Source organism: Trachemys scripta, chromosome 11, assembly GCF_013100865.1.
Source record: "Trachemys scripta elegans isolate TJP31775 chromosome 11, CAS_Tse_1.0, whole genome shotgun sequence".
Lineage (NCBI taxonomy): Eukaryota > Metazoa > Chordata > Testudines > Emydidae > Trachemys > Trachemys scripta.
Genome location: NC_048308.1, coordinates 44,801,323 through 44,825,503, shown reverse-complemented (window position 1 = coordinate 44,825,503; position 24,181 = coordinate 44,801,323). Strand labels below are relative to the sequence as shown.

At 40.3% G+C, this 24,181-nt stretch overlaps 1 protein-coding gene across 5 annotated transcripts in view; it reads left to right on the top strand.

Annotated features, from left to right (window-relative positions):
- Positions 1–24,181, top strand: part of PDE1A (phosphodiesterase 1A) — a 291,971-nt gene that overhangs the window by 20,700 nt on the left and 247,090 nt on the right. The window lies entirely within an intron of this gene.

Here is a 24,181-nt window from a genome sequence, read left to right as displayed (position 1 = left end):
TTGAATGTGACTAATCAATACAGGGGAGAATTATTTTATAAGCAGTTACTAGTATTTAATATCAGAATGAAATGTCTTTTTAAAATATATGGTAGTTATTAGATTCAGTCACCTTGTTTAAGAGACACATGGGCAGTAAAATAACTATTGCCCAAATCCAAATGCAGGTAACCTCTTGCATCTGACTACCCACTTCGCTGTGACATTATTTTGCATGTACTATCTTCAGAATCAGCATTTCTATAGCTATGTCACTGTTAGAAATGGTTCCCTTTGGAGCTGGTACTTATTCCCCTGGAAATGGTGGTACATTTAGGTAAGTATATAGCTGTCTGAGATACTCAAATTAATTCACACTGATTGAGTGTGCAGGTGGATTAGCCTATATTGAGAGGGTCTTCGATATTCATAGGGATGCTGTATGATTCCTGTCTTGCATAGATTTCTTTTTTTAAACACTTAGAGGCTTATAGAGTCACTAAGCTAACATCTACAACATGCAGGCAATTTAAATGCCGAAGACTAAATCCATTAGCCAGTGTGTTCCTAAAGCCACAAAACTTTAGAGCAACAGCCATTCTAAATAAACGATTAAAGGCTACTGTCAGTATATATGTTCCATTCAGATATGTACATTACTTAAATAACAGTTTCCCTCTATAGTGTTTTGGGAGCATTAGCCTTTGGATGGGGAGGTTTGAAATGCTGAGTTTGAAAGGCTATGCAACAGATGTGATCTAGTCTGTAAATAGCAGAAGGAACATTATTGATTTTAATTTAAAACCTATGGTACATTACAGCATTTAGAGGATTAGATGCAGTACAGGAAGGTATAAATTACCAGGCTTCCTGTGCCCAGGGTGGGGATTCCTGCAGTGTGGGAAGGAGAGTTTTTACCACCTGCTTGCCTGCAGTGTTCCTTCAGTGGAAGTCCGCTTTAAGTTGTGATCAGGGCGCTTTAAGAAACCAGCTGGCAAAGACAGTTGGTTACATGCACTGAATTCTTTGGCCACTCTGTCTAACTCTGCATGCTTTTGGGACAGTGCTGGCCCCTGTTAATTCCAGCGAGTGCCCTGGTGGTAGAGTTGTTTCAGCCATTTTTTGTGCCACAACCTCACCTGATGGAGTTTCTATCACTGGAGACCACCACCAATCTTTATAGGGACTTCCATTGGTGTAGACTCTAAGTTGACTTAGTATTTGTAAGGTTCTCTGCAATTACTAGCCTCCTAGAACTTAAACATTTTCTTTCAACTGTCTCTAATTAGTAAATTGGGTCAGTTTTATTATAACTAATTAATGTAATAAAAAACAGCGTCACTCTACACGGCATATCAAAGCAATAAGGTTAATTCCTTTGAGAGTATGTAAAGCAATGCAAGGAGTTTGAGGCTTGTCAAACCCAAAAGGAATCTGAAAATCACAATATGCCCATATTGTAAGTAGGAGCCAACCCCATAAACATTGTTCCTCCTATAGGACTTGTTAAAACTAAAACATTTTACAGTATTCCTAAATGAAAAAATATTATTTTGACAGATAGAACCAGCTGAGCGTTTTCCTCTGCCTCTCCTATGATTTCATTGAGATTGTGAATATTACAAAGAATATTGAATGAATTGAGTCTAAAATGTTAATTGTTTCAGGGGAGCTCTTCAAAGACCATATTTATTCAAATCAGGAAATAGTGAGGAAAGGGACTGATTTCAGTGCGCACACAGTGGTATTAAAACAAGTGTGTGTTTTTCCAGGAATGGGGTGAGTGCGGCAGGACTGCAACACGTATCGTGGTTCCGAAGAAGAATCTCTATGTATAAATTAATTACTAATTAGCTAAGGGAATTGACTTTTCATAGGTGAAATACAAGATGGTGTCTGTTAAGGGAAATGAAGAGAATGCGAAAGTCAAATTCCACCGTTAGTTGTCCATGCACGGTTCTCATTGAAGGTGATGGGAGCTATGCTTGTGAGTCCAGAACAGAATTTTACCCCGGGGAGCTCAACGAAGCCCATGACTCTATCTCAGTTTCATCAGTTTAAAACTGCGGTTTCAATAAGGCTTTCATTGTCACTTGTGAGGAGACAATGAGGATTCCTCTGGCCTGCAAACTGGCTCAAATTAATCTTTGAGTTTCATATGAGTTTTATTTTGTTGTATTTAATTTCAATAATAATAAGCTAGGTTGTGTTTAATGGCTGCATGCTGCATCTGTCTGCACAGCTGGCTTGTTTTTTTTTCTGTCAGCATTTCAAATATAAGCATTATATATGTAGTTCTGTGGATTATTCCAAGATGAAACACCTTAGTTCAGTCTGAAACCATCTGCTTTTTGATTATCAGTGGAGGGTCCTCTGCAAAACAATATTTTGGAAGTATCAGCAAATGTAATTGTTTGACTACGTATTAACATGCAAGTCATCAGCCCAGAATCCAAACAGAATAACTGGTTTGGGCATTATGGATGTGGTGGGATAAAAGGAGTTCTTTCCTTCCAGGGAATAGAATGGCTTTGCAGGCTGTAGCAACCCTAATACTGCCCTAATACACTTCTTCTGTGGTGAAGCCCTGGAGATTTAACAACATTGGCCATGCCCCATCTCCATATGATCCATGTGGCCCTGGAGTCACCAGAGAGCTGATCTGCAGGCTGTGCAGAGGGCGTGCACCTCTGCCTGGCTACCCCAAATCCATCTGCATTGCTTGTGCATGGAAACTGCTGGCAAGGTGCTGGCCTTCTGTGGCAGTGGAGAAGAGGGCCAGATTTGCCCCAAATGAATGATTGCATAATACTCGATTCTGAGTTCATAGGTGATAGGGTTCACAATACCACCTTCCTGGAATAGGAGTGTCTTGACCTGAGCTGCTGTTCCTTGAATTAAGACACTGAATACTAAAAGTGTGAACTCCAAATGTGTTGGTACTTCAGGGAGAAGACAAAACAAGCTGGTATCTCAGTTAATAAAACAAATAATAAATGAGCCAAATTATTCCTTTAATTATTCACTCCTTACACAAACTGCACTTAAAGGAATAGTAGCAGAAGTCTCTGACGCTGCTGGTAGAGCTCATACAGCCCGTCTGAACCGCAGTTTTATACAAGCATCATTTACCAAAAAACCCCTATATCTTAGTGTTAGGAGCAAGTTCCACTCAGAGAACTGGAAGCTCATACATGAGAAAAGAATTTACCTTTCATATAGGAATATTTGGCTTCTCTTCATTGTGCTAGAACTGTGGAATCTAAAAATTTGGGAAGGATTGAATTCAGGGGTATGGTTAGGGTTCGTATCTAACTAGAATTGTTTATATTATGCAACCTGTAATTGTTTTAGATTAGGGGAGGCACAAACGCTCTTCCCTCTGCTAGTGCTGGCATCAGTGCAGGGGTGAATCTGCTCTTCAGTCATTAATTAATGGAAACATTTAAAAGAATATAGACAATTGCCTTCCTCAGTTTTTGGTTAATTACCAGGGGAGAACATTTTAAAGGAGAATAATCATCATACATTTTTAGGGCTAGAAGGGACCAGTGTGTTCACCTTGTCTGACCTCCTATAAAGGCTATGGAACTTCACCCAATGATTCTAGCATCAAACCCATAACTTCTTTCTTGTATCATAACTAACAAATAAACCCAGTCATCTCTCCTTTGTTTTTCTTAGTTTTCTGTACACATTTTTTACTTTATACTGCATTTGGTGCTTAAATTTGTTAGTTTCTTCTGCTCCACATGCTTGATCCAAGAAAGTTCAGGAAAGTCTAGACTATTGCTACTGCAATTATTGCTGTCATAAGGAGAAGAAAGAAGATAGTCTGGAAGGTGGATGGACATGATATAAATACCTAGCTATAGAAAAATCTCATTTAATGTGTAACTTCTACAGTATTGGCAAATGGATACAAAACTTAAGTGGCAATCTAAATTGCTGCTTCTTTTCTAATGTAAAAAAAAAAACCCTTTAAAGGAAAATCAAAAACATCATTAGGTAGTCTCAAGTTTTCATTAGAACTAAAGCTAAATGGAATTGAAGTAAAATTAAACCTGTTACGTGTCAAATATAATGTTTGACGAGAACAGAAAAATTGAGGACATTTTATAATAATATACCTAGAATGATATACATCCCATTAAGTCTGCAGTTACAGTGAGAGATTTTTCCATTATAAATCATGAACTTGTTCTTTTGATTTCTGAAGGTTAAAATAAAATGTTGCTGTGTCCGTTGGTTAAGTAAGACTTTTTATGTGGATAGCTTTGTAACCTACAAACATGATTTTTTTTTTTATTATTAGTCACTGTAGATGTTTTAGTACTTCAGTTGCATAACCATGTTAGCACTGTAGAGGAACTGGAGTCCTGGCTTAGTCGTATTATGACAATAATATTCTTTTGCCATTAAAAAAACAATTCACCTACTGTAATGTACAGGAAGCATAGTTACCTGTTCTAGTTCACATTGAGTATTGCCACAAGTCAAAACTGGTTTTGATGGATAGGTTAAGATGGAACCTTACAATTTACAATGGGTGGATGGATTGTGTAGAGTTCTCTATTGAAATTGGTTGTAAAATTGCGGAGTTAGAGCCCTACTTTGTAACATTCCTACACTACGCCTAGGAATGCCATTTTCAGGCCTATATATAGATCACATCGTTCCAATTTTTATGTATTACTGGACCGTAGAGCGTAAGCAAAGTGAGATATTGTAAGGGATATTTTCTTGAAGATATATGGAGGGATTGTATTTAAACGTGTCTTTTTATTTCAAAATTATTACAAAGAACAAATATCTAAAATATTACTTTAAATTAAAGAGTTGAGGACTAATTCATAATATAAACTAGCAATAAAATCAATTACCTACAGTTTTCTGCTAAGCTCAGACTTCTACTTGCTTCCACATTAGATTTAGCAATTTCTAAACTCTACTAAAAGATGTTTCCTTGTCTGTGTAACTCTGCCCTCTTTATAGGAATAATTATATTCTCCTTCGTCATATGACCACTTCCCCCTCAACTTAACTTGCAGGTGCTGCAGACTGTTTAATACAAACCCTTTAATATAAAATTCCTTTGGTAAAACCACATTCTTTACTTTAGTCAATAAAATGTCTACAACAAAATGGTCACTTAGTTATTAAACTGCATTTCCCCAAAAGCCATTGGCTAGAGTTCACATTAACCTTCCCCCTTGTATAAGAAGCCTCTGGTTCTGGCAGTAACTCTACTACAGAGAGCTGTAGAACACAACTTACATACTTGGGTACAGGGCTGGATTAACTCTCCTGTGGGCCCGGGGCTATTAGATTTTGTGGGGCCCCTGTATATAAGTCTTCTTCCTAATTAGAAGAAAATGATCACAATTATGGCATCGAGGCTATTAACGCTATACTAAACTTGCCTTTTAATTAACATAAGGCTGTTCTGTGGTTACAATTCAGTCTTAAAACATGTAAAATATAGTTGTTAATACAAAATAGCCTACTTCTTACCTTAGAACAGCTGTTATATTAGTTTCTTTCTGGGAGGCAGTTTGGGTGCAGGAGGGGGTTCCAGGCTGGGGCAGAGTGTTGGGATGCAGGAGAGGTGAGGGGTCTGGGAGGGAGTTTGGGTGTAGGAGGGGATTCTGACCTGAGGTAGGGGGTGCGAGGTGAAGGCTCCGACCAGGAGGCACTTACCACAGGCAGCTCCTGGCCGGCCGGCTGGCGATGCAGCAGAGTTCAGGCAGGCAGACTGACTGCCATAGCCCCATGCTGCTCCTGGAAGCTGCCAGCTGCTGGCACATATCTGCGAGCCCCTGCAGGGAGGGGAACAGCATGTCTCCTTCACTGCCAGCACCTGTAAGCGCTGCCCCCACAGCTCCCAGTGGTTCCCAGCCAATGGGAGCTGCAGGGATGGTGCTGGGGATGGGGGCAGCGTGCGATGTCTCCTCCTCCCACCCCTCATGCCAGAGACATGCCAGCAGCCAGCCACTTCCGGGAGTGGCGTGGGGCCATGGCATGCAGGCAGCTTGCCTGAGCCCTGCTGCACCGGGGGCCCCCTTTGCCCGAGGCCCTGGGCTGCAGCCCCTAAAGCCCTTGCATTAATCCAGCTCTGCCTGGGTAAGTAGGAGCTTCCCATCGTATGTTATTTAGTTACATAAGCAAATATAATATTCCTTTCCCCCTGCCCCCAGAAAAAAACACACCAGAAAACAGAACCCTAATAAGGTACAATTTAACAATGCTAAAATATATTACTTTGTATCCAATAGGGTAACCATTTGTCCTTATTTTAAGGAACCTTTTTTCTTTTGATGTCTGTGCCCCTTGTATCAGAGGGGTGGCCGTGTTAGTCTGGATCTGTAAAAAGCAACAAAGAGTCCTGTGGCACCTTATAGACTAACAGACATATTGGAGCATAAGGTTTCATGGATGAATACCCACTTCGCTGGATGCACTCCCCTTGTAGAATCCATGTATTTTTTACCAGTAATGAAGCAAAGAATCCTATGCTGTTTGTACAAATGTAAGATTTTGTACCACATAAACTTTTGGCACAAATATAATATTGAGTGGGAGAATGTCCCTTAAATAAGCTTATCATGTATTTTTCAAACATTTGTCATTTATTTCCTTAAAATATATTGGTCCCTCTATTTACCAGCTCACTCTAAGTTGCACATAGCAAAATATATATATAATGTGTGTGTGTATATCAATCATCCACATCTCCTTGTTTTTCATGGGCTAGATCCTATCAATTCAGTAGAGAAACCATGCAAATGTCTAGGGTGGAAACAAGGAACTTGATTTAATGGGCCAGATTCTTGGCTGATGTAGATTTGTGTAACTCCATTGAAGTAAAAATGTCCCAAAATGTTGAAGTCACTGATGAAGACAAATGAACTCTGTAGCTATTTGGTAGCTTGGAGTAATCAAGGCTACCATTGTATTTTCCTATAGGGGGTTTCATGCTATGAAATTTAATTTGTTTGGAGAATGCTTGGTAGATATTTTTCAATTTTTTTTATGCAGTATAAGGTAGAGGATCATTTTCAGGTGTTAGATAAGTTTTAGGTAATCCATTCATTCCCCACCCCCACTAATTAGTGCTAAAACAGATGATGTCAGAATATTCAATAGCAATCATTCTTGCTTTACAGCTGCCCCTGAAACAATCCAATTTATACAGAGCAGATAGACTTAAAGAAATGCAAATGATTAAGTACCTAAATGTTTTGGATATCCACTTGAAGTTATAATTAAAACACTTTGAAATCATTTTTATGAAGGAGAGGCTGCCAGGGAGAACCAAGGCCTAACTAGCCTATGACGGCTATGTAAACTACACCTGGGAGCATGAAGGTGCTCCAGGTGGTGGCTCTTTAGCCAACTAGCCAGGGAGCAGCTGACTGGTAGGAAGATAGGTAGGGGAATCCCAGGATGATGAGAGTTCTATTGGTGGGGAAGGCCGTGGTGTATAAGCTGTGTGGGAGCCTCCAGTAAGAAGTGCAGGCTCCTGTATGGGAAGAGCCCTGAGTTAGGACTTTGAGATCACTGGGGGAGCCCAGAAGAAAAACTGAGAGAGACCCGGGGGGAAGAGAGACAATAGGGGACCTCTGGTTGTTGGCTCAGAGAGGAGAACTGGTGGTGTGCCTTGGGAGAGGCCCAGCTGTATGGGTCTGACTGTAGCTAGTGAGTTGAGCCACAGAAATAGTGCTAATTCCTGTCATGGGTCCCTGGAGCAAGGGGTCAGGCATCCAGGAAGGAAGTCCTGGGCCTGGTGTTCAAAAAGGGAACAGGGAACAAAAGAGACCCACAGGGAGCAGTTTAGGCTCCTGAGACAGGGCATACAAGAAACAGGGACTAAAAGAAAAAGCCCAGCAGGGGTGGAACACCGGTTGCTGTTGCATTAGGACTCCCAGGGGGCTGTGTGTGTGTATGTGTGTGTGTGCGCGCACGCTAAGAGTGAGAAAGAGCTGTGAGTCCAGCTCAGGAGGGATGAAAGATGTTCTGTTTACATCATCTGGAATTTGAGTAGCCCAGGGTTTGAACTTTAAGTGACTTGGCCACAGGGCTGAGCCATGGAAGACCCGGCGAGAGGCATACAGCCTGCAGGAGGTGCTGCAGCCCAGGATGCAGTGAAATGATGCATTGACACAAGGGGTTCTCTAAAGGTGCATGCATCCCTTAACAGAGGCCTAATCTCAGATTTACCCAGACTGGGTTTATAACCATAGATGGTGCTGTAATAGTCAAACTAGACTTTAAAAGTGAACTGAGAGTTAGCAGTGCTCCTATTTCTATTTCCACCCAGCCCAGCCTATTGCTGACATCAGCTCTGGTAGTGGGGAAGAATGTAAAGCTAGCTGCACTATTTCGATTGCTACTGCTGCAGCCATTCAACAATGATCACCAAATGACTAGGGCTGCATCCAGGATTTAGCATCTAATAGAACATAGTAATTCCTAATGAACTGACTCTTAAAGATAAACTGAAGCACCTTTAGGAATTTTGGCCTGTAAACTAAATTATACAGTGTGTAAGTCAAGTAGTTTGTCTCCTAAACTGCTATGTTGTTTCTGTGGATGCCACTAGAACTTTCATTCTTCCTGAATACAATGAAGAATACTGACTGGCTGATACTCTATTGCCTAAGGGTCTGAGTACACCACCAGAAGCCAGACAACCCTGAGGCTTAATCTAGACTCTGACATTGAGTCACTACAGGTATATGTATACAGCGTATGGCGGTGAGCCTCCCCACCCAGACTTTGGTGAGCGGGGCTTGCGGGAATGCTGTAAAAATAGCTGTGTAGACAGTGCATTGGAGTTGTGGCTCAGCCAGGCTCTGAAGCCCACCCAACTCCCTAGGCATCAGAGTCTGAGCTGCAACTTCAAAGCTCTGTCTGCACAGCTGTTTTTAAAGCATGAGGTCTGTTGACCCAGGCTGGGAGGTGTGTTCCCACAGGCTGTGTAGACATACCCTGTGTGGTCTCAGGGAAAGCATTTGACACATCTGATTCTGTTTCCACATTTGTGAAACAGAGAGAATAACACTTGGGCTTAGAGTCATAGTGTAAACCAGTCAGCTGTGATGTAATTCCTGAAAACACTGCACAACTTCCATGAATATTTATTGCATTAGCTGATACAAAAGAAAGGGCAACCCTGACTTCACCTACAGGACTGCAAATATCACTGAGTTCAGAACTACTCAGGGCAGGATAGCTAGTGGAAAAAGAAAGTAGCTGGAATCTAAACTAATAAATGCTTGAGGGGGTATTTATATCTCCAGTCTTTAAAGGGATTTTTTAAATAAAGCCCAATGATATAAGATTTCTTTGTCTTATAAGTTCTTTTGAGAGCGTGAGTCTTCTAAAATCCAATATCCTTCCTGCTCACAAAAATGAAGCAGGAAGACACAGCAAAGGAATGGCACAATGTGTTCCTGGACCAGCAAACCATGACAAGCTGGTCTAATTTCAGACCTCTCAACTTTGCCAGTATATCTTTAAATATTGCTTATGGAGACCGGAAAAATAAGCATCAGGCTACTGTTTCTGAAGTAACTTTCTGATAGGACTAATGAATCTATATAAACATCCTCTCAAAATGCACTCCTTCATGACAATCTCACAACAAATTCTCATCACTCCCGGCCAGGAAGCGATATAAATAAAGGAACCAAAGACTTGAATGGGCTGTAGCTCAGGCCTTATGTATAGAGCTGATTACACCCTCTGTATAGAAGTGTTCATAATCATAATATGCAGCAATTGGCTGGACTCTTCCCAGTAGCTTGTCAGTGCTATCCCCGAAAAGAGAACAGCAGCAGCGCTGGTTGAATATAATCCATCCAATACATTTTGTGGCCAGTTTTGTTGTTCGTTGAATGACTCTTTTCAGCAGTGGAAGCTTGCTTATTTCTAGTGAGACCTGTTGAGACATGGTAGAGTTTCAGGTCTAGCTCAGTAGCGACCATCCAAGCATAATGCATGTGTTCTTTGGTGCAGTGTTTTTTAACAGGTCTAAAGGATGATTTTTCTCCTATGTAAGTACTCCTGCTCCCTTATCCATTGTTTGTCATTGGCTGCAGTTTATTTGACCCAACCTATTTGCAGACTTTTGGAAAACAAGTAGCCTCTATAAATATTATTTGGACATTTCATTGGTATGTATTTCCCTGATATATAGTATGTTTGGAGGCAGTAACATCGGAATGGTTCACTGCTGGAGTGATTTATGCCTGAAGACACTAAGAAACAGACAGCAAAGCAGTATTTACTTTTCTTTTCTTGTTCAGACACTGTATTGAAATACTTCACGGCGTGTGAGAATTCAAAGGACGCGAAGCCATTGTAGGTCTTACTGTTGTTTCACTCTGCAGAGCGAATTGAGGAATCCGTATCAAACATTACTTTTCCTGCACAGTGGTGTGTTGTGTTTCATCTCTTTGTTTTGAATGGTTTGTTTCCTTAGTGAAATGTTCTCTCACCTCTCTATTTTTAAATTGTTTTTATAAAAAGGACTGAAGACTGTATGACTCTTCTTCCTTCTTCCTGTAGCTGTATGTGAATATGCTCTGTATTTCATAACCCAGACTATTCTAGATTGAGATAGTTGAGGGGCAACCACCCTGATCTCTCTGTCATTGATCTCAGATGGAGTTGGGAGTTGCAAGCATTTGCCCCTTTAGAGAGTCTTGGAATCTTTCACCTGTTAGCAGCATCCGTTCAGATCCTAGTGCACAGATAACCAAATCACAATAAGCGCCATGCCACTGAACTCCACTAGACCTGTGTGGAAACTGAAATTCCCATTCCACAGGGAATTCTGAAATTATACAAGAAAATCATTCTGAAATGAGACAAATAATCCAAATTCTGAAATTTCCAGTGGAATCCCAAAATCTTTTTATGAAAAAATTAAAATGACCCATTGTTTTGACCCGTTCAACATGTTTTTGAGGCTCCCCAAGGTGTCGAGGGCTCTGGCAGCCTGCTGTGTGGAGAGCCTGGGGCTTGGGAGCCAGGGCTTCCAGACTGCTGAGGGACTGTGAGCTCTGGCTCCAGGGCAGTCCACCTTATGAGCTGCCCAAAAGCCTTGTAGCCCCAGCTCTGAGGTCTCCCAATAGGCAGGTTGTTGAGGAGTTGGGGAGCTGTAGCGATGGGAATTATTTTCCTACACAAAATTTCCCATGGAAAGTGAGGTTTCTGTTGGAAAGTAATTATCATCAGCTCTAACACCCTGGTCAGTCTCAGTGGCTAGGCTAAGGATTGAATAGGCCACTGAGATTTGAATGCCTCTCTCTACCCCTGGAGGTGCTTCATCTTTTGTTGAGGCATTATGTAAAGTTTCCTCTGCCACTGCCTGTGCCATTCCTATTCTCTGGTAAAATGGGAGACCAGTCTCCAGGGCTGTCGAGCTGACCCATGTCTTAACTCAAAAATAGTTCAAATTCAGAGAGTCGTCAGATGAGGAGACTAAGGGCTTGATCCTACACATTGTGAGCTTTGTCATTGACTTCACTGTCAGTGGGAGCAGGACCTATTAGCAATGCTTGGAATCAAGCATAGCCATGTGCCTTTCCCAACACAGTTCTTCAAATGTACATCTCTGTCATAACTAGCAACCCCCATTTATTTCACTCCTAGGCCTCTTGAGCAGACACTATTAATTTATTTTGAGAAAATAGGGTCTAGAGTGAGACTACTAAGCTTATATACATAAAACACAATATACTGATTATTTTAGGGGCCTAAGAACTAATGTTCTTTTTCTGTGGCGTTCCGGATTTGGATACAAGTACAGTTAAGAAGCAGGCATTGGACATACACTCCTGAGCGAGAACACTTACATTTGGTGTATATGTTTGCTTCTTTCGACTGTCCCCAATCATATTGTTTGTGTTGCACTGAAATATGCTGTAATCAGACTATATAACTGCTGTCATCTGAGACCTTCATGGAAACAAGCTGGTCATCTCCTGAGGCCTCTCAGGAAGTAAAACTGTAAATAAAGTATATGGTAGGAAATAAGTGGGAAATGTAATTTAGAAGTGGCTACAGTTGTTTTCTGACTTAGGTGCATTTTAAAATGTTTGGAATGTTTCATACTTAACCTTTTGTGCAACCTAAGTACCCACTTTATGGGTAGATCAATTGCACTATTTGTGAGAAACAGCATGCTTTAGAATTCCATCTCCTTTTTAATGAATTCTAAACAGACTGATTTTAATATTAATTGCTCTTTCTAAAAATACCCTCGTGAAAAAATCAGTTGATTACATGCCACAATGAGACTTTTTATAAAGTATGCATTTAAACAGATCAGTGATAGGTGCAATTGTTTCCCCTAATAAACTGGAAGTTATTAGATAGTATTAGTTAAAATAATTTGTTTTGAATCGTGCAGTTAATATGAATTGCACATTGAAAAGTGATTCTGTGTTCATTTGAATCCTGGAATTTCTCTATGCCGCCAACAACAGACAAATGAATATAATGCATATGAATTCTTGCATAAAAGGGTTAATATGTTTGGGCTCCATATGCTTCTGAACTTGCATAATTAGCTTCCTGGCTGTGTAACAAATAAAACTGTGAGCAGCTCATACAATTAATTTGTTGTTGGGTGAGTTATGTCAGACAAACTTTAATATAGTAGGTAGGAAAAGATTGGTAATGAATATAAAGCCAGTTAATCAGAATTTACATTTTTATAGATGCCAAACAGCGAGGGCGCAGGACCGATGACACCTAATTCTGGGTTTGTAACCCCCCACCAATTCACACATTCCTTGCCTACAAATATGTTACTTCTAGCTTTGGTTATATCCTTTGGTATGCCATGGGGCATGAATGGGGACCCCTCTCCCCACTAATGTGCATGGAAGGTGGCTCACATATTGTGTAAAGATGTAAATGCACATGGGCTGAGGGGAACAGTGATATATCCACATGCCAGACGAGGGAAAAAGGAGGGCTGTGTTTGTAGGCTAACAGAGCCACAGCTGCTTGTCTGCTCTACAGATGGGCCCTAGCCAAAATATTAGGATACACTTAGGGAAGATTGTAGCTAAATCCAAACTTTCTAACTAGCTCTTATCTCTGTAATGTCCTATTCCAAAACCTGTATCCAAACCCCTCTAAACTTTGGGAAAATTGGGATCAGTTTCATCCCTAGTCAATTCATGTTTTTTTAAGCATTAAGAATAAAGATGTCTAGCTCTAGTTGAAATACTTCAGTGCTTGCTTTGATGGCATTTATGTTAGATATGAGATTAAGTTTTGCGTATAAAAGACAGATACCAAACCTTGGCCTGCCTTGACTTTTTTTTTATTATTTTTTTGAGGGGAGATGAGAGCACCTGACAGAAAGTGTGTGTATATAATTTAACTGGAGACTTGCCTATCCTGCTAACATTAACATGTTCGAGCGGTGCTATTAGATGTGCTTAAATTAGATAACAACAAACATGTTTAAGGGTTTTTATGTTTTCTCCTTCTAGAAAACTGAGGTTATAGTTTGTTAGGTTCAGGTGGGTACATCCTGTATGATCAATCTGAGGCTTTCCTGTCACCCATTTCTATATTTTCTTACTCCCTTGGGTCATACTCAGGTTTCCCTAGCTCTAGTTAAGACATACATGACACAGGCTATCTTCTCCTATTGTACCCCTGTTTAGTTCTACAACAAGGCTATATTTTACCCTCTAACGTTGCTTCTTCATGGAGCATATACCTCACAGAATATGATTGTTTACTCATTTGCAACAAACAGCAACACACTTTGGGGATATATATATATATATACTGTGTTACTCAGGATCATGCATGTTTATCATGCTTAGAATGAGGTGCTCATGTAGAAGGGATCATATTCACACTTATAGCTTCTCATTCTCACTGTTACCACCTGTGTGTGTGTTCTAATATTCTGCTACAGAAGATCTTCACTTCAGAAAGCCAAGGAATTACAAATTTCATTCTGTCGTTCTTTATCATACTGTGGCATTGTATTGTTTGTATGTGTCCTGTTTAGGCTAGTGCACAATCAATGTTACATAAGTGTAGGAATCACATCCCCTAGCACATGGTGAAAGTAGTAGTGTCAACGACCAACGAATCCATTTGATAGCTTCAGTCTCTGTTGGTGCCAATCTCACTTGGCATAATGTATTTAATAAACATTGCAGCCAAAGACCAAAGCAACAAGTAGGAGTTGGATGACTGGCTGATGACTGCATGCCATCTCCTACAAATCTTTGCAAAGACCTTCTGGCATGGAATGTTAACTCAGAATGTCTTCATCAGCACAAAAAGAGCACCTTCCTCTTTCCTTGTAAGATGAGGACTCAAGAGTTGCAGAGTCCTTAAATCATGCTGTTATCCGGCCAACATCTTGGGACTTCTTGTTGCTTATGGAACTTGACACTTTATGCATATTTGTGTTTTCACCAAGACCTGAACTGTATTCTCAAGATTTATAGGTTTGCTTTACCAAGGAAAGTTTAAAAAAACAAACAAACAAAACGTCTTCATTTTATGGCTTCAGCTTCAATGAAGGAGACCTTGAAGGAATAAGTGAAGTTTTAAATGCTTGGAATAATACGATCATACCTCCTAATGAGTTGCAACTTTCCATCTTCACATGCAGCATCTTCACTGGTGAAATAGACTGGAAATATACAGCATAAAGGCTTATTACAATGGTGTAATACCCAAAAGTGACAACAGATGAGATCTCTCATAATGAAGCTTGTTTCCATGATTTGATAATGTTCACTATCAAGAGGATCCTCTTGGCTCAGAAGTGTAATTTTTCTACCTTATGCAGGCTATATTAATTCCATTTTTAGGGGGTACCTATGCTCTGCTGAAATTGGCAGACTACCATGTGTGGGGCTGCTGCCAGCTTTTTAAATGGGCATGAGCACAGAAACAGCCACATGATGCATCACTTTTGAGTATTAGTTGATGAATCCCTCAAGATGCTGCCTATGTAAAGCAATTATGTGTATCAGCAAAAATGCTTCATGGCCTGGCTCTGTGTTCTACTCAGAGGTTTAGTCAACTGCATTAATTTAATCTGTTAGGTTACCCCATCTACATGCACTCTAATAGCTTTGCTCTGCTGGGATCTTATGACACAGTCTAGTGAAGCTGATGATGTCAAACTTCATGAGACTGCACTTGAGAAATCTGATAGAAAACCGGATTGTGGTAATCTATTTATTTATTGCTTCAGTAAACCATCACCTTTGAGCAACACCCTTGCTGACATGAGTAAAATGCTGTTTTAAATGAGAGAAACTATAATGGATTTTAAGGCCTAAAGGCACCACTATCATTGTCTACTTTTGCATAACATAGGCTATAGAACCTCACTTACTAATGTCTGCATCAAGTACATAATTTAATTAAATCTTTATGTTAAAAGCACTGATGACATGGTTCTGGTCTCACTTATGCCAGTGTAACTGAAGGCTATTAGGTTATATCAGGGTAAAAGTGAGATCAGAACCAGATTTTACAAGTTTATTGGATGATGATATTTTATGAATGCACTAGAATTTGGTTTGGTTTTATCGGTCACTGCCTGTTATGATCATTTGGCCAAATGGATTACATTTTAATTTTCCAATTTCTGTTGCTGCTGATGTTGGTTCCATTCTTATTTATCACTGGGCTGCTCAGCTGGTAGGGGGAGATTTCAAGTGATTTCTTGGAGTCTGTTTTCAAAGGAAGGAAACAATTTTGCACCTTTCTGAGTTCCATTTGGCTGCAGGTAGAAACAACATGGGAGCACTAATTGGCACCAGTAAGAATTTGCTTCTGACCACATGTGAGACTTGGGATTATTGCCACTTAGTGACTTTTAGGCTCTAGTCCTGCCACTAGATGAGTTAATGGGGCCCCGGCCCACATGGGAGTGATGTTAGCCCAGTTTGCCATTCATTTATTTTGAGTCATAATAAAATTTATATTTACATTACATTTTTCATCTGTATCTCTCAAAGCACTTTACAAAAGTGAGAAAATATAAGTACCCTCCACTTTTCAAATGAGGAAGTAAAGCACAGAAATGAAATAACTTGTACAAGATCACACAGCAGGTCAGTGGCAGAACTGCTATTAGAAATCCGGTCTCCTTACTCCCAGTCTTTATCTGATGGATCATACTGCTCTCCTATTCTTTCCTGCAGCCCTTTCTGGCACCACTTTAGTCTTTATAATACCTCCTGATTTTAGTCAAAAACACAAAGCCGCCTCATACAAGTAAGTTGATGGTAATATAACTTAAATGTTTTTCTTTGATCTCTTCTAGATATCTGTAACTAAAAAAATAGAAATGTGAGAGAACCTTATTTTCAATCACTTGTCTCTTAAATGAACTTAGATAGGCTCTCCTGATAAGACAAAGGGTTTTAAAAACTATTTTGCCTTGATAAAGGGAAATGTATTTCTGGGCAAAGTGTTATTTTGAATTTTCAGTTATTACCCTCTGATTGTTCCATCATATTTCCTACCCTTACACATTTAGGACCAAATTCTGCCCTCATTTTCACGATACAACCTCATTGCACTCAGTAAGACACATTCTACACATGGACATGAAAGACAATGTACTATGTTGGGGAAAATGTGTCAGGTAGTTCTAAAGCCCTGAAGTGGTGTAATTATACTGATATGGTGAGCATAGAAATGTAGGGCTGAAGGAACCTTAAAGTCATCAGGTCCAGCCCCCACGGCTGAGGCACGACCAGGTGAACTAGACCATCTCTGATTGGTGTTTGTCTAACCTGTTCCTAAAAATCTCCTACGATGAGGATTCCACAATCTCCCTGAGAAGCCTAATCCATAGTTCAACTGCCCTTCTTAAATTAGAAAGCGTTTCCTAATATCTAACCTAAATCTCTCTTGCTGCAGTTTAAGCCCTTCACTTCTTTGCTCTACCTTCAGTGGACATGGAGAGCAATTGATCTCAGTCTTCTTTATAACAGCCCTTAATATATTTGAAGACTGAAGAGGGACCCGATAGCAGTCATCTTTTCTCCACACTAAATATACCCAGTTCTTGTAATCTCTCCTCATAGGTCAGGTTTTCTAAACTGTTTACCATTTTTGTTGCTCTGTTCTGGATGCTCTCCAGTTTGTCCACATCTTTCCTAAAGAGTGGTGTCCAGATTTTGACACAATACTCCAGCTGAGGCATCGCCAGTGCCGAATAGAGCAGGACAATTACCTCTTCTGTCTTACATATGATACCTCTGTTAATACACCCTTCTTTAGCCTTTTTTGCCATTTCATCACATTGTTGACTCGTATCAATTTGTGATTCGCTATAACCTCCAGATCCTTTTCAGTAGTACTACCACCTAGCCAGCTGTTTCCTATTTTGTAGTTGTCATTTGACTTTTTTTCCTTACTAAGTGTAGTACTTTGCACTTGTCTGTACTGAATTTCATCTTGTTCATTTCAGACCAATTCTCCAATTTGTCAGGGTCATTTTGAATTCTAATCCTGACCTCCACAGTGCTTGAAACTCCTCCCACCTCAGTTTCAACTGCAGATCTTATATGCGTAGTTTCCACTCCATTATCCAAGTCATTAAAGAAAATATTGAATAGTAGCAGAACCAAGACTGACCCCTGCAGGACTTCATTAGATATGCCCTACCAGGTTGACAGCAAACCATTGATAACCACTCTGAGTACTGTCTTTCAACAAGTTGTGCCCACCTTATAGTAAATTCATTTAGACGATGTTTCCCTGGCTTGCTTATGAGAATGTCACCTGGGGCTGAGTCAAAAGCCTTCCTAAAATCAAGATCCCATCTACTGCTTCCTACACATCCACTAAGTCAGTAACCCCGTCAAAGAAGGAAATTAGGGGGGTTTGGCATGATTTGTTCTTGACAAACCCATACTGGCTATTATTTATAATCTTATTTTCCTCTACATTCTTACAACTTGATTGTTTAATAATTTGTTCCAGCATATTTCCAGGTAATAAAGTTAGGCTGACCAATCTATACTGCCAGGGTTCTCTTTCGTTCTCCTTTTAAAGGTTAGGTACTATATTTGTTTGGCCTTCTCAGTCTTCCATGAGTTCTTGAAGATACTTGCTAATGGTTCTGAGATTACTTCAGCTACTTCCTTAAATACCCTAGGATGAATATCATTAGGATCTTCCAACTTGAAATAAAGAATATTTAGATAAATTAGCGGTAACTTGTTCTTTTCCTATTTTAGCTTTCGTTTTTCCCCCCTTGCTCCTGCTGCTCTTAATAGTATTGAAAGTTTGGTCACTGTTACCCTTTTAGTGAAGACTGAAGCATTAAACACCTCAGCCGCCTTGATGTTACAGTTATTAGTACTCCATACCTGCTGAGTAGAGGACCTATGATTTCCTTTGTCTTTCTCTTGCTTGTAATATATTTAAAGAATCTCTTATATAACTCCCTGTGTGGACATTTTGGCATAAGAGTGGCTTTTTTTTTTTTTTTTGATTTAGCAAAACTCCTTCCTAAAGAAAATAAGCTAAACCAAAAAAAGCACTCGTATTGGAATATTAGTGTATAAACAAGGAGCTTTATGAAGGTAGAACTATATAAATTTTAAATTTGCACCTTAGATTATACTAAAAAAACTTTCCCATATAGACAAGGCCTAACAAACAAAAGGAAATTATATCAGAAATACCAACAAGACCATTGCCAATGCTGAGGTTTTGTTAGGAAAACATTCAATTTTTTTTCTCCTGGCCCCTCGATGCAGTTGAAATAATGAAAGACTCTGATTCAAAGACCAGTGTCTTTACATTTGCTCAACACCATGCTAGCTTAATTCAGAATTGTCTTACCAGAGGTTTTTTCCATATAAATAGAACAAGACATTCTGGTACCACTCCCAGAATATGACTCTCAAGCAGAAAGCAGCAGATAAACTGTTTTCCTCTTCTGCTTCTTTCATAAAAGCATTTACTTCATGTAATGGTTGTGAACTATGGGTTTTTTTGGTTTAATATTAAAAGAATTAAGTCACACATTTAATGTTTGGGGGGAAAACCATCAAAAGTAAGAGATCCTCATCCTCTTCTTTTTCTGTAATAAGCATCTTACATCCACTGTGTGTTTAGTCACTTCAGCATGGAGAAATGAGTCCTTGGGACGATTACAAGCACCCTGGACTGATATAGCAGTAAACTGCTATGCTGAAACCAAACGTAGTGATATCAATCACCAATCTTCACTATCCATTCATTAGCATAAGGATTTGGGAATATCTTGAATGGAGAGTCTTTCTTTGGTAGCTAAGGTACTTCTCACTTAGATTTATATTAACATTGTCACTGCCTAACTTTTCCCTAAAAAGCTCTTAATATTCAGTTCATATTCCTATACTTTGTATTCTAAGTGATGGAGCTTGCTCTTGCTCAGACAGGATCTTCATTAAAAATGCTGGCCAGTGGTAGCTGTCCTGCTCTTTATAAAGCCATAAATACAATGATCGTTTCTATACTATGGTGCAGAATACTAGATCGACTCTGCTGCAATCCTTCTATTTTGGTATAACTTTGGCCATCATCCTGTTCTCCTGAGTCTGGGCTCCTGCTCCAGTGTGGTTCACTATGGCAACATTGCTGTGCTATCTACGTTTGTAGCAGATCAAGCTGCTTCTGAAACATTTAAATAGCTCTTTCTGCTCAAGCAGCATGAACACTGCAGTGTTTCTGCCACTAATATCTATTGTCCAGAGAGAGAAAGAGCATGGACATGTGAAAGTATCCGTCTGGGAATAAGTGCTTAATTTTCAGAGTTTGCACTGATTTACATGGCCTTTGTCATGTCATTATGTTGGCAAAGCTGGTTCTCCCTCCAGGAAAGAGACGAAGGGAATATGAATTACCTTGTGCAGCTGAATTAGTACTTCCACATCATGGCATTGTGGGTAAACAAATGTCATCAGGGCTCAGGGAAACATGCAGGTTTTGCTGGTTTACAGTAATTCCTGGATGTTACCATAGGTACCTCTATGCAACAGGAAAAATAGGACTTATAGGAATTTGGAACACAACATGACTTTTTTTTTTTTTAATAGAAATAAGGCTAATCTTTGAGATGTAGAAAATGTTGGGATTTGTTTAAAACAAATATAGGTCAGCTAATTGGGAAAGAAAGCCTGAACAGAATTGTCACTAAAGGTTATTACCAGTGGACATATGCCTAGTGAGTCATGGCTTGATGCCATTTACAGTGGTTAGACAATGTTTCCGAGCTGAACGTTGGGGCCTGTGAAGATTTTGGGAACTAGAAACGTCAGGGTTAACCTCAGTATTCATTTTTTTAAAAAGCTAGTTCCTAGCCTCTTTCACTGAGTTTAAACTTGAACATTTAAATTAGTCACTGGAGTGTAAAGTTTCGTAGCTGTCTTCTTCCAGACAGGGCCAGCTCCAGCTTTTTTGCCGCCCCAAGCGGCAAAGAAAAAAAAAAGATAAAGCCACGATCGGCGGCACTTCGGTGGCTGCTCTACCGTGCCTCTTCATTCTTTGGCGGCAATTCGGTGGCCAGTCCTTCCCTCCCAGAGGGACTGAGGGACTTGCTGCCGAAGATGTGGACGTGCTGCCCCTTTCCATTGGCCACCCCAAGCACCTGCTTCCTGCGCTGGGACCTGGAGCCAGCCCTGCTTCCAGATGCCACTGATTATTTACAGTTTCCTCTCAACACATCTACCATATCACCCATACCCTTGTCACTACATACCCTTCATCTTTTAGGAAGGACCCCAGAAACATCCGATTAAGAAGGGTCGTGCTACCCAGGACGTCCAGTGTTGTTTGTGTGTATTGCAGGCAAATCCAAGCTTCAGATCAGCAGACTGTGTGCAGCTGAGCTGGCTGACCACAGAGTAGGAGTAACTCTAGTTTGGGATGTTATGTGGTCCTAGTAGACTAAGCACAAAGTTGACAGAATGGGATTCATTTGTTCAAATTTTCACTCTTACTCTGTTGGTAAAATAGAAATGATAAGGCTCACCTTTTGCACTTCAGAGGGCTGTTGTGTCAATAATTCAAAATGCTTGTAAAGTACAAAAATTTACCATTGTGTGCAACCCAACCCCAGCATATTTGCATACATTTCTCTTGGAAAAGTTTTCTTAGCATTGACAAATGTGAATGAAGCCAAGTATAAGCAGCTGGACTCTGAGGGTCTGATCCTATTTCCACTGTATTCAGTGGGACTCTTTCTACTGACTAACATAGGCATTGGATCAGGCCTCAAGTGAGAGCTGGATGGAACATCAGATCTGTTCAAGTGTGCATCATGTCTCCATCTAGTGGTTGATACATAGATGGTATAGAACAGGGGTCAGCAACCTATGGCATGCATGCCAAAGGTGGCACGCGAGCTGATTTTCAGTGGCACTCTGCTGCCGGCCTGGGGTTCCGTCTGTAAATGGTTCTCCATTTTTTGCAGTGCACTGTGCAATCTTGTAACTTCCTTCTGTAGTTTTGGCTGTTACACCTGGTCTAATTTCAGTTGCTGATGACTTATGACATGCAGGAGACCAGGCTAAATAAGCTGGTGGTCCAGTCTGGCTCTGGACTCTCTGGCTTATCTGGCCCCCATCACTGCAGTAGCTGAGCAATTCACTATTTTTAAGACACTTACCCTCCTGGCAGCCATGCGGGGCAGAGCAGTTGTTCCCATTGTACAGAAGGAAAACTAAGGCACAAAGGAGACATCCACACCATGATAAAAAACTCACCGCACCAAGTCTCAGTCTGGCTCAGCTGACTCGGGCTTGCAGGATTAAAGTTAGCAATGTAGATGCTGCGAGACCCTTTCTGGGATCTCAGAGCCTCAGCATCTACATCACTCTTTTCAGCCCCGCAAGCCAGAGCCAGCTGCTGCCCATTTATTGCAGCGCAGACATATCCAAACAGGTTGAGTGACTGGCCCAAGGTCGTAAAGGAAGCCTGTAGCAGAGGAAGGCAGGAGCAGTGAGTTGTATGGCCCCGTGGTGCCTGGGCTCCAGGAATATTCAGGGCCCGGGGGCCCAGCTCCACCAACGTTCAGAGTGGTTAACAACTGATCACTCAGAAACCTGTGTGCAGCTTAAAGTATCCAAATACATGCCAGACATTGGAAAACTCAGCAAGGAAAAGCAAGGGCAAGGATCACACTAAACTGATAAGATCTGCATTTTAATTTAATTTTAAATTAAGCTTCTTAAACATTTTAAAAACCTTATTTACTTTACATACAACAATAGGTTAGTTTTATAATATAGACTTATAGAGAGACACCTTCTAAAAATGTCAAAATGTATTACTGGCATGTGAAACCTTAAATTACAGTGAATAAATGAATACTTGACCACTTCTGAAAGGTGCCGACCCTGGTATAGAACTTTTTACTACTGGTGGTGTAGGACCTGTTATTTCGGAGTAGAGGGTCCGAGTTCTATAGCTGACACAACAGACGTGCGTGCACTTTAATTGGTGATTGGATATTTGAAAGTGTCCAGCCACAGATTGTGTTACAGTATGATATGAGTAACTAGCAATAGTGACTTCAGGTACTGGACCTCTTGAGTATTGAGATTTATTTGGTAAAGTACCTAGCAGAATAACAAATAACAAGTAAAAGATTGGTCCTTGTCCTAAAGAGGTTACAATCAAGACTTTAGATAAAAAGTGAGTCTACCAAAACAATTTGGAAGTGGGGGGAGTGTAGCAGTAGAGGGGTTATAATAACCTAGCCATATGGTTATCCAGTGACGTGCATATCTTGATGGTTTCATATGGATTTGTATGTGACAGTACCTCCAAATACCTCGTTAGATAGGAAACCTAAAAAGATGATCTTGATAGGAGCAATTCTTAATAATTTACTGGATTGCTTCTGATCTGCATAATAATAGAATTATTATTCCTTTTTATTAGTAGGCACCAAAGACAGGAAAAAAGAGACTAGGCTAAGCTATGCTAAATGCCTTTGTCTCAATAAGCTTTGTAAATCTTGATACTCCACAGGAATCTATGTAATTGAAATTTAAGCCTTAAAATCCTATCTTCTGTAAAATAGTTTGAAAAGTCTCTGTATAAACTAAAAAGAATCTGTAGTATGGATTGAGCATAACTGAGCTGCAAGATGCAATTTATGTTAATGCTTATGCAGGGTATTAACCTTGATGCCATGCTGAGCAGATGAGGCGCTCACTTGGAGCACTTGTTAGAGTTCTCTCACTTGTTCTGTGTATCAAAATCCAGTCAACCAGTTTTTTAATTTAACTACAGTGACTTCAAGTAGATCCAAATGAGAAGAAAAACCAAGTTAGAGTAAAAGGGTCCCTTGCACCCAAGCTGTGTAAACTCTTTGAGGGGCAGGAATCATCTTTTTGTTCTGTTTTGCAGAGCATCCAACACAATAGGGCATTGGTCCATGACTGGGGCTCCTGGGTGCTACAGTAGTACCAACAATGATTGATGGATTAATAATAATCCAGTATCACTTCATTTGTGAGTTTAGTGTCTAACTATCTCCTGCTACAGCTTCCAAATGACAAGACTTTACAGGACCAAATTCTGTCCTCAATTGCTAACCACCCAACTTAAGAGGTGGAAGATTTTATCTGGATCCTCAAGGTGCTGGACAGCTGTAGAATAAAGTGGGACTGTACATGTGGGTAGGTTCCTTCCCCCTGACTCGCTATGGGTGCTCTTCTGCCTATTGGCCAGCCAGAGGGAAATGGGAGCAGATTTGCCTTTCTCCCTGTTGCTCCATTTTAGCTGAAACCACCCTCCCTTTCCATAGCTATATGCTATAGGAACTGTAGTATTAGGATGTTATGGGTCTGACCAATGGCCTGTTTTAGGATCAGGTGGACTTTTTTTTTCCTCATTGGGGCCAAATTGGCTCAAGCTCATTAGGCTTTTTTGCCTACCTCACAGCATCATGGACTCACAGGTTAAATAGGGATAGGACTTACAAATGTAATAGTAGAAAGACAAGGTGGGTGAGGTGATATCAGCTATTGGATCAACTTCTGTTGGTGAGAGAGACAAGCTTTCGAGCTTATACAGAGCTCTTCTTCAGGTCTGGGAAATGTACTCAGGGTTGTGCAGCTAAATACAAGGTGGAACATATTGTTTAACAAGTAGTTAATGCATATTTCAAGGGAGCATT